General features: G+C 29.2%; 2 pseudogenes; one reads left to right on the top strand and one right to left on the bottom strand.

Moving 5' to 3' along the window:
- Nucleotides 1-1,581: 1,581 nt before the first annotated feature.
- LOC118646298 lies at nt 1,582-11,449 on the top strand (annotated as a pseudogene).
- On the bottom strand, nt 4,558-8,814 carry LOC118646083 (annotated as a pseudogene).
- Nucleotides 11,450-11,931: the final 482 nt, after the last annotated feature.

Genomic DNA, 11,931 nt, shown 5'->3' with positions numbered 1-11,931 from the left:
AAAAATAATGTTGCTAACAACCTAATTAATAATTTTAAGAAAAATCTTTTACTTTTTATTCAATAGCATTAATAAAGAAGTGCGTCATGTTTTTACTCTAATAAAATTTTATTAATTTTGATCAAGGATATTTAGGATACGCGCGAATTGCAAGAAAAACAATGAGAAATCATAGAAAGTATAGTTTTAAATTAGAATAATGTTTCACGAAAATGACAAAATGCAGCTGTGATTTCGATTGCTTTGGCAATTAGAGCGTTAATATTTTTCGCCATCATTAATTGCGCGTTCGCTTTTTCATTCCTCTTGCACGCTAACAAAATTCGATCTTCGTAGTGCCGAAGCGAGAGGACGCACGCGACGCGATTTGTGTATGTTGTACATACATGTTAACACTTAATATTAAAAATAAACTTGTCAAAATGTTTAACAAAAATAATAAAGAATGATAAATGTTTTTAAAAGAATATACGGGAGTCGGTAAAGTGGTAAATGGGAGAGAATTTAGTCCCCGCGCCGCTCGAAATTCCGGAAAAATTCGTCCCAAGTAGCAGGAGCGCACGTTAGGCGAGGAAGTTACTGTGGGGATCCGGTAACCTCCTTGCTATTGTGCGCTCCTAATAACTCCGATTATTTTTCGGGCCCTTTTAATCGTATTTAATCGAGATTTAACGGATTTTCGGAGCTTCGGAGTTATTAGGAGCGCACAATAGCAAGGAGGTTACCGGATCCCCAGTAACTTCCTCGCCTAACGTGCGCTCCTGCTACTTGGGACGAATTTTTCTGGAATTTCGAGCGACGCGGGGACTAAATTCTCTCCCATTTCTCCACTTTACCGACTCCCGTATCTTCTTTCAAAAACATTTATCATCTTTTATTAACCTTTTTAAAACATTTTGACAAGTTTATTTCTGGTATTCGTTAATTAAGTAAAGGAATATTATTAAATATTATTTTTAATTATCCAAATTTCAATAACAAAAGCTATATATTAAACTTGAATTAGCACTTGTATCAAAGTTCATCTACAGTAGCACTTGAGGAATTATATGGATTGTTTGCAAAATAATAAACATTAAATAATAGTAATTTAGCAAAAATCATTAATTTTGTTTTATCTTGCTCAACGACCAATATCTACGGAATTCCATCCTTGGGTTTGTTAACCTGGCAACCACCATGATGCACACTAACGCAACGTCTGCGCCGTCGCAGTCGGCGGCAGTCGTCGCACCCGGCGTTGTCCGTGCAAGTATGACTGATGTAAACAAGCGACGTCGTCGTCGCCGTTGCTGCTGCAAATCGCACACATTCGTCGCATCAGCAGCTCGGAACGCTCAGATGTTAATTGAAGGTAATATTAATTATAGCTAAGTCAAAATCTGGTTTAAATTTAGTTTTATATAAGCTTTGTACGTAAAGAGTTAAAAATATTAATAGACAATAAATTTATATAGCTCGTCTCAACAGGCAACCTGTTTTCGAGTTTAAATATTTAAAATTGTTATCATCTATTGAAATATTGCTGAAATTATTATGATAGTAGTAAGAAAGATAATAATTGCTTTTTCTTTCAGTAATATGCCTTCTTACAAGTTGACTTATTTCCATCTCGCAGCATTGGCCGAGCCAATTGGCTTCATGTTGAATTATGCTGGGATTGAGTTAGTTTGTAGATGAACGTCTCGATAAAATTGATTGGCCAAAACTTAAACCGAGTACGTACATTGGATTAATGCTAATAATAATTGTATAAAGCTTGTCATAGTTATTTAATTGGGCTCATAATTATTCCTGAAAAAATTTTGTTTACATCAGCCAAATTCAAATTTAGAACACAGAAAAATAATTTTAGTCCTAATTTTAACTGTAATTATTAATTACCAAAGATTTTGAATGCATATGTATAGATACAATTGATGCATTTTGTCACAACAACACATTTACATATATAATAACGATCCAGATAAGTTCTCTACTATAAATCTTATTCTAACAATATGTTGCATTCACGTGGCTTAAAATCATTTTTCAGCCATTTGAGAAAGTACCTGTATTCGAAGTGGATAGAAAAAGGGCAAATCAGTCCATAGTTATCTGCCTGTTTTTTCGTATTCTAAGATATTTAAACGTCTTTCTTAAGATACCCAAACAAAGTTCAAATCCAAAAGTGTGTCAAGTGGAAAAGTTTTAAAAGATGGGAAATAATAAGATTTTAATATGATTTTAAGATTATTATGATATATGATTTTAAGAATAATAAGATTTTAAGATTAAAATCTTTCTGAACTTCTTTAATATAAGTCACGTGTTCACAAAAAGAAATTTACAATAAAACTATTAAATTGATAATATTTTATAATAGCATTTATATCAATAATAAATGCTTAAAATAAAATAATAAAATTTTGTATATGACAATAGAAAATACAATATCAAATTTTATACGAAATATCTGAATTTTTCAGCATAATGATCTTATTTTTATTTTAATTTACATAATTGTTAATGTTCTGCCAGTAATAAATAAAACAATGTTTTAAATAATATAAGGGATATGAATTATAGACTGGTTTTCTCATGATGACATAAAACAATTTGTTAATTAAAATGTAATGCATTGTCTGTATTTTTTAGTAATAAAAAAAATAATAAATGTTTTGTATAATATAAAGTGCAAAAAATGTCTGATTTTTCACAAGATATAAATCAGTTTTGTAAATAAAATCGAATTATGTACAGTAGGCTTACTTTCATATTTTATAATTACGTCTGGAACATGTATATATAATTACAAATATTATATTTATTTACACATTTTATTAAATAAGATATAAGAATTATATTAGCGCCGTAAACATATTTATTGAATATAATGTGTATATATGAAAACGTAAGTTTATGATTTTAAAAAGCCTATGGTTGTAAGCTTACGTTTCGATTTGATTTGATGTATACCGATGAATATTATGTAAATAAAATTTTGATTTTGTTCATGTTATCTGTTTTCATATATATAATCATGGTCCAAGATATGTGTCTTCAAGAATTAAATAAATATAAATAATTATAAATTTTGTTCTATCCTTTGGCTTTAGATACAACATGATACTAATCTATCAATTTTAATATTTTCGTAATCCGTCAATATTGAAACATTATTGAACGCTTTTATATAACTACCTTTATTTTCATATCAGTCGATAATTGCAATTATAAATCACAATACATAATCGCAGATCAGCTGTCGTAAACTAATTATATCGCGATATTATTTTTCATATAATAATGAATAGTATAATTATGTTATTCACATACAATCCATCATTTGTATAACATTTGAAAGACATGAAGTACATCTATCTCTCCCTTTGACATAAATCTAACATGAGTTTCTCTACACACTTGATCATGTTAAAGATTAACTGTGATGTATTCATATTACAATATTAAAAGATATTATCGTGTTTCTTTTTGAGGATACAGCGATGGGTAACACAAATGACACATCTAAACACTCATTCATGAAATTAAATATCAGAACAATAAAATTTTAGCTTATATGGAAGTATCTTTCGATATCACCGAAGAGTTGAACAATTAAAATTAGTTTTCAATAAATTTAGATAAATAAAATTCACTGGATTCTAATTAATGCTTAATAATAATTAATTTGCATTAAAAAAATTAAAGTCTATTCTCTTTGTATCATGTCTTGCTTTAATTATAGAAATTATAATCCAGACTAAATTTTCTTTTAATAACTATATAGCATAGCTAAACTCTAATTTTTAAATACACTTGATACACATTGCCCTTATGGACGGACATTTGCATCAAGTCAGTACAAGTAGGCTCGTTAAAAAACTAGTACTTTTCGGCCTGGAAATTAATGTTTAATGATTTCTATGTATAAATAAAATCTCTCAACTCAATTAATCAACACAGTCGGAATAATCGTTCACATTTTACATATTTACAGTTATAGATAGCGACATGCCACGGAATTGAGATATATTCTGTATACAATAATAACAATAACAATAAAATATCTAATTTAAGAAAAAATCAGAAATTATTCTGCCTGGGGTTTATTACAAATACAAAAGGAATGACGTATTATCGAAGGCGTTTACATGTAAGCGATCATGCCTTTTACGAGAATATATATATCTATATAATACACAAATATACTTGATTAATCTTTATATTTGCACGTATGTTTAAAAAATATTTATTTATTTATTATATCAGATCTATCAGACTGAAATCAAGATGTTAAAAATTTCTATTTTTTTTACATAAAAAGTAAAATTCAAATCTTTATTTCTTAAAATACCATCATTTTTTGCATAGACAATGGCAACACATACCTGTAAAGAATTTTCTTTTTTTATTCCAGCTAAAATAAAATATTTAAATTATATATGCTGTTAAAAAAATACTTTCTAAACTGGGTGTATTTTACTTTACAAAATTAAAATTCTTTTACATCAAAAATATTAAGTAACAGAAATTTAAAGGACTATAAATATAATTTAAACGTATTTAAACATAAGTAAATATATACATTAATAATCTCTTTATTAAATTAGAAAATTCAATTTTTTTTTAATTCATAAAATGACTTAAGATATTTCTAAATAGCGATACCCACTTAAAACAAAGTTAATTAAATAAAATATTAAATTGAAAATATTCCCAAATTTTCTAAAGGCGACTTTGATCGCATTACATTTACATCATTAATAAAAAATTAAAAATATTAATTTTTTATAATATTAATCTCAATATAAAAATTTCAACTAAATTCGTTTCTTTTTCAATTTTTAATCTTCGATATTTCATTTATCAGTGAGTCACACAAATAATATCAATGTAATATCTTATTAATCTTAGGGATGCCTTTAAAAATATTGCTATTGTTTAAGAAATTTGAAAGAAGATTCCTCTTTTTGAATATTGGTTAATAAATTTTAATAAAGTTAAATTTTATTAAACTATTTACTTTTGCAAAAAATTAATTAATTATTATGTACGCAAATTTAATGCATTAAATATAATATATAATTTGCATACATATAAGTAAATCTGAATTGTTCTACCTTGTTCTACTTATAAAAGTAGCGAAAATTGCTCTTCTGCAGAGAAAAGAGATCTTTGGAAATCCCTAAAATTCTGCACTGACAAAACCACAAATCAGCATTGAAATAAACTGCATCAATATCAGCAAACAAGTAATCTAAGAGTTTACATATCACAAATTAATTTCACGCTCTACCTTAGCTAACGTTTAGTTCTTCCAACAATCTTCACAATCTGACATGTCATCATATGTAATATCCAGTATTCTAATAAAACACACAATCACCCTGTTTTATATCTATTTCGTGACCACTATTTTGTCTCTTAGCTGCGTCCTTTTTTTTAAGAGCAATGTTAGAATACCTCTTTCTTCAATCGGACAACATTTGGCATCTTCGTAGTTACTTCCTTTATGAGCAGTAACCTGCGCACTTACTGTCAGGATATGGAAATCTTTTTAGATAAAGGTTTCAACGTATGTGACACACTATTTGCTAACCAAACAGTCGATTTTCGTCAAGTGATGTCCATTGTGGCAAATCTTGACTTCGACGAACTTCTGCTTCACTCTAGTTGACTCTAGCACGCCACTGGCGAATTTTGTTGAATACAAGTTTAGTGCCTTCAAAAAAGAAAGTTTTATTTTAGACTATGGTATCATTGTATTCTTAAATTTGATTATCAGTTAATCAATCTTTTATAATAGATATAATTCTAGAAACCTAATTTTAAACAAACCGTGTAGTTACAGTTTCAATTAATACATTTTCAATCAATATAAATTTTGCGCTTACTTTTTTGTAAAAATTTTCTGCTTTTTTCCGTAAATATATTTTCTTGTACTTTTATTTAACTGTTATAATTATGTACAGATATTTTATCTAATTTTAATAAAAACTTTAGTTTTATTTTGTATAAATGCATCACATTTCATATTTTTAATATAAAACAGACTATCCAAACTGTTCGTGTGCTTAAATTAGATAAGTTTGACAAAGACCAATATTCTGTTTAAACATGCGCTGTGTTAGCGACTGATAGGCTCAAACATCACCTTATATATAAAAGCATATTGCTCCTTGGTCTGAACTGAGCCAGCCCGGTCTCTCCTAATAATGTAAACGACTCTTGGCACGTCCACGATCCTCGTAATTTCATATTGTCTAATTCCTAGATCGAGAGCTATTAGCGTGCCAGTGCGTCCTGTCCTAGGACCACAATGGACTACGATCGGACCGAGGCCACCTCGTTGAAGTGCCCTCGCCTCGAGGAGCACCGTTATTAGGCCTGTACCTTCTGATTGAACGCCAATCACCAACCATAGGTACCAAATGTGGAATACTTCTCGGAACGTATTATTCTCCAAATTCTATAAAACATTTAATTAATTACTTTTGCTTTATAAAAGATTGCCAAAAGTTGAATATTTGCATTGCTATTGCTGAAGCTGTTGAATCAAGTTGCTTGCCCAGGTAAAACATAAAATCATAATAGGATTAAAATGTAATCAAGTAGAAAATATTTTAGGAAAATTATTAACATCCCAATTGATACACTTTTAACAATAATTTTGATAAATTCTTATTACTGCAATTGAAAGAATTCTTAATATTGCAATATTCCTAAAACATATTTTTTTTAGAACAATCGATTGTGTGAGATCATAATAATTTTTCCTAAACTGAATTTTACTTGACGTCATCTTGATTTTATTTTAATTTTGTCCTACCTGGATAAATGTAATCATTTTTTTACAAAAATCTTCCGCAGTACATTATATCTATTTTAAATTTTATATGTATAAAATTTAGAATATTATTTTAGAGGATATTTAATTAATCAACCTAAAACAAATAAATGTTAATAAAGTAATTAAGAAAATATAACTAATTTCACAAAATTATACACATTAACGATTAAATTTCAAAGAATTTTATTATCTCTAAACGATTCATATAGAAATTAAGATGTTTTGTACCTTTAGTTGAAGAGTAGAAATAGCGTATTTCTCCTTAGTTTCTCGCTTTTTCAGAGTAACTTGGAAATCATTGTAAAGTCGATGACAGTCTGTCACTTCCGAAGGTGGAATGTACATTTTTCTACTTCGTTTTCGACGAGATCGATTAGCATAATAATCACCTTGGACTGTTGCTCCCAAATCATTCGCCAAAACTCGGTCGACTCTATTGGCGCTTGGCACGCAATATAATACTTTGTAGCGTTCTTGGATCCCTGAAAAATTGACGTACATTTTTAAATTACATCTCAGTAAAATTAAGTTAAGAATCTATACAAATTATATTTGCAATTGTTTTCACGTATACAGAGAAATATTAATTCTACTGCTAAGAACAATTACTTGATTTAATTTTTTTTGCAAGTGACAGAAGAAAATAAGATATTAAATTTTAATTATTGGACAGTTAATTGCAAATATAATTATTCTTATTAGTAAAAAATTCGAACTTACTAATTCATCCAGCTCAAACTTGAAACATAATGCTTCAAATTCCTTGTCAGCTAGAATAAAACTTAAAAATTAAAAAAAAAGAAATGTGTAAAAGTGCAATCATATATAATACATACATACACATAATTTATATATTCACAATGTATAAATAAACTTTCGACACTTAAGGACTATTATTGAATTAAAGTGACTCAGTAGCGAATATTTCATATGACTTTTTATTCCTATCACAGTAACTTGCCATACTATGTACCTTCAAACAAACTTCACTCCTTCTCTAATCGCATCATTGACATTCAGTAAGAGCGTGATCTTTGTCTAATATGTAAAATGATCATAAATCTTTTTTAGTCATTAGCGAGTTTTGTGCAAGTCCTTAAGTGTCAAAGTATAAAATATATTTGGTTAATTTATGTATCAAATCCCGTCTTAGCAATAATTCAAGTAAATCAATTTTATTCCCTACAAAAATCAACCTTACTGATATTACAATTTAGAACTTATATTATAAAAAATAGAATGTAACTTACAATATGTTTTACCCAATGTTTTGAACAGCAAGTCACGTTTTATTGCGATAGTCAACATCTTTGTATCAGGACAATCCCAGCACAAGTAAATAAACTCTTAATATTCTATCGGTTTTCTTTTAACACGGAAATGTCAGGTTTCTCGTTGAATCACTTGAGGCACAATAAAGTCCACTGATTAAAACTGTCAAGCCATAAAATATCACGTTAACCTCGAAATCACACAGTGTTCCCTCATCTTACAAATGTTTTACAAATAATGTAAATAGATATAAATAAACGAGCAAGATAAAACTAAATTAATAATTCTTGCCAAATGACTATTACTATTTAATGTTTGTTATTTTGCAAATAATCCATATAAATCCTCAAGTGCTACTGTAGATAAATTTTGATCCGGGTGCTATTTCCAGTGTTGTATAGCTTTTGTTATTGAAATTAGAATAGTTTAAAATAATATTAAAAAATATTCCTTTACTTTTTTAATACTTAATATTAAAAATAAACTTGTCAAAATGTTTAACAAAAATAATAAAGAATGATAAATGTTTTTAAAAGAATATACGGGAGTCGGTAAAGTGGTAAATGGGAGAGAATTTAGTCCCCGCGCCGCTCGAAATTCCGGAAAAATTCGTCCCAAGTAGCAGGAGCGCACGTTAGGCGAGGAAGTTACTGTGGGGATCCGGTAACCTCCTTGCTATTGTGCGCTCCTAATAACTCCGATTATTTTTCGGGCCCTTTTAATCGTATTTAATCGAGATTTAACGGATTTTCGGAGCTTCGGAGTTATTAGGAGCGCACAATAGCAAGGAGGTTACCGGATCCCCAGTAACTTCCTCGCCTAACGTGCGCTCCTGCTACTTGGGACGAATTTTTCTGGAATTTCGAGCGACGCGGGGACTAAATTCTCTCCCATTTCTCCACTTTACCGACTCCCGTATCTTCTTTCAAAAACATTTATCATCTTTTATTAACCTTTTTAAAACATTTTGACAAGTTTATTTCTGGTATTCGTTAATTAAGTAAAGGAATATTATTAAATATTATTTTTAATTATCCAAATTTCAATAACAAAAGCTATATATTAAACTTGAATTAGCACTTGTATCAAAGTTCATCTACAGTAGCACTTGAGGATTTATATGGATTGTTTGCAAAATAATAAACATTAAATAATAGTAATTTAGCAAGAATCATTAATTTTGTTTTATCTTGCTCAAGGACCAATATCTACGGAAATCCATCCTTGGGTTTGTTAACCTGGCTACCGTCATGATGCACACTAACGCAACGTCTGCGCCGTCGCAGTCGGCGGCAGTCGTCGCACCCGGCGTCGTCCGTGCAAGCATGACTGATGTAAACAAGCGACGTCGTCGTCGCCGTTGCTGCTGCAAATCGCACACATTCGTCGCATCAGCAGCTCGGAACGCTCAGATGTTAATTGAAGGTAATATTAATTATAGCTAAGTCAAAATCTGGTTTAAATTTAGTTTTATATAAGCTTTGTACGTAAAGAGTTAAAAATATTAATAGACAATAAAGTTATACAGCTCGTCTCAACAGGCAACATGTTTTCGAGATTAAATATTTAAAATTGTTATCATCTGTTGAAATATTGCTGAAATTATTATGATAGTAGTAAGAAAGATAATAATTGCTTTTTCTTTCAGTAATATGCCTTCTTACAAGTTGACTTATTTCCATCTCGCCCGCATTGGCCGAGCCAATTCGCTTCTTGTTGAATTATGCTGGGATTGAGTTAGTTTGTGGATGAACGTATCGATAAAATTGATTGGCCAAAACTTAAACCGAGTACGTACATTGGATTAATGCTAATAATAATTGTATAAAGCTTGTCATAGTTATTTAAATGGGTCTTATAATTGTTCCTGAAAAAATTTTGTTTACATCAGCCAAATTCAAATTTACAAACACAGAAAAATAATTTTAGTCTTAATTTTAACTGTAATTATTAATTATCAAAAGATTTTTAATGAAAATGTATAGATACAATTGCTGCATTTGTGTTATCACAATAATACATTTATATATAATAACAATCCAGATAGGTTCTCTACTATAAATTCTATTCTAACAATATGTTGCATTCACGTTGCTTAAAATCATTTTTCAGCTATGCCATTTGGTAAAGTACCCGTGCTCGAAGTAGACGGAAGGAAGATTGATCAGTCCATAGCTATCTGCCGTTACTTGGCGAAACAATGTGGTCTTGCTGGCAAAGATGATTGGGGGCTTTGCTAATTGACGTGGCTGTTGATACGATACATGATTTACGCACCAGTAAGTAATAGATAATACTTTGCTTATACAATATTTATCCAATTCTTATTTACCAGAAAAACAGATATTTACTCTTAAAAAAGATTTAAATCGTAATTAAAAAATTTGTAATTTATAAAGTTAATTATAAAACACTCGTCGATTATCAACGTGGGTTCAATTATATCTGTGTACATACATATTAATCTTTCTAAATTATAATATTTATGATGAAATTTTAATTGGCACACACTTGGCAACAATGAAAAATACAAAAATTTTCACCCTTTGCACTAAAAAAACTCAAATTTAATAGGATTTAACGTATGCGCATTTAATTAATATGTATGTAGTGAGTTTGTGTAATATACACTTGATAACTGTCAAAAATAATTGTGTTAACTTAGCTATAATATTTTATTTACAAACAGAATTAAATAACAGAAAAGAAATGTTTCTACAATTTGTGCTATATATAATAAATTCAGTCCATTAAAATTTTTAATTTACTATCATATATTTTTTCTTGTTTTTATTAGATATCGCTGCTCTCTCCTATGAAAAAAATGAAGAGGCTAAAGCAGAGAAACTTAAAGCTGCCAAGGAGTTGGAAGGACAGTGCCGTTTTATTTGGAGCGTTTGGACGCTCGGGTGCAGAAGAATGATGGTTATTTTGTCGGCGGTGCTCTGTCGTGGACCGATTTCACCTTCGTTGGTCTTTGGACTACATGAACCAACACGATGAAAGGGAATATCATTGAAAAAGTATGAAAATCTGAAACAACTGCAAAAGACAGTCGAAGAAGTATCGGCCATGGCTTGAAAAGCGTCCGCCGAGTAATTTTGACAGAGTTGATGATTGTTCATTGATGTTTTATTCGAATAATATATACATTTTTTTATTTGTACGTAATGTATATCTATGTAAGAGAAAGGCATACATGTACATAATATATTTATAAACTGTGCATTGTAGACTTTGCACTCTAATTGTTACTCTTATTGTTATGCGACAAAAAATGGATATGTAAAAAATATTGTGAAATTATTTCTAATTAAATCTAAAAAACATTTATTTACTGTACTTTTGCATTTGCAGTATTTCCCTTTCCGTTTAATTTAATTACCATAAAAATTTACTATATTCTATATTTTTTAATTTTTATGTTTCTAACTTTAAATAACGCAAATAAAATATACATATGATAGACATATGAAAAATATGGAAAAGATAATTGAAACACGTAAAGAAAGTTAGCATATTTTATTAGCATGTTCATATTTTTTTGTATATATTTTTCAAGTAATTGTTATTTAATCGGGCTGAAAATTGTTCCTGAAAAAAATCTTGTTTACATCAGCCAAATTCAAATTTAGAACACAGAAATATTTTAGTCTTAATTAGCACTGGAATTATTAATTACCAGTAGCACTTGAGGATGAATATGTATTATATACAATTAATAAAATTTTATAATATAACAGCAAGAATATATTTTGTTTTATCTTGCTCAAGGACCAATATCTACGGAAATCCATCCTGGGTTTGTTAACCTGGCTACCGTC

Source organism: Monomorium pharaonis, chromosome 6 (assembly GCF_013373865.1).
Source record: "Monomorium pharaonis isolate MP-MQ-018 chromosome 6, ASM1337386v2, whole genome shotgun sequence".
Taxonomy (NCBI): domain Eukaryota; kingdom Metazoa; phylum Arthropoda; class Insecta; order Hymenoptera; family Formicidae; genus Monomorium; species Monomorium pharaonis.
The sequence above is the reverse complement of the archived record's forward strand: the minus strand, read 5'-3'. Positions and strand labels throughout refer to the sequence as shown.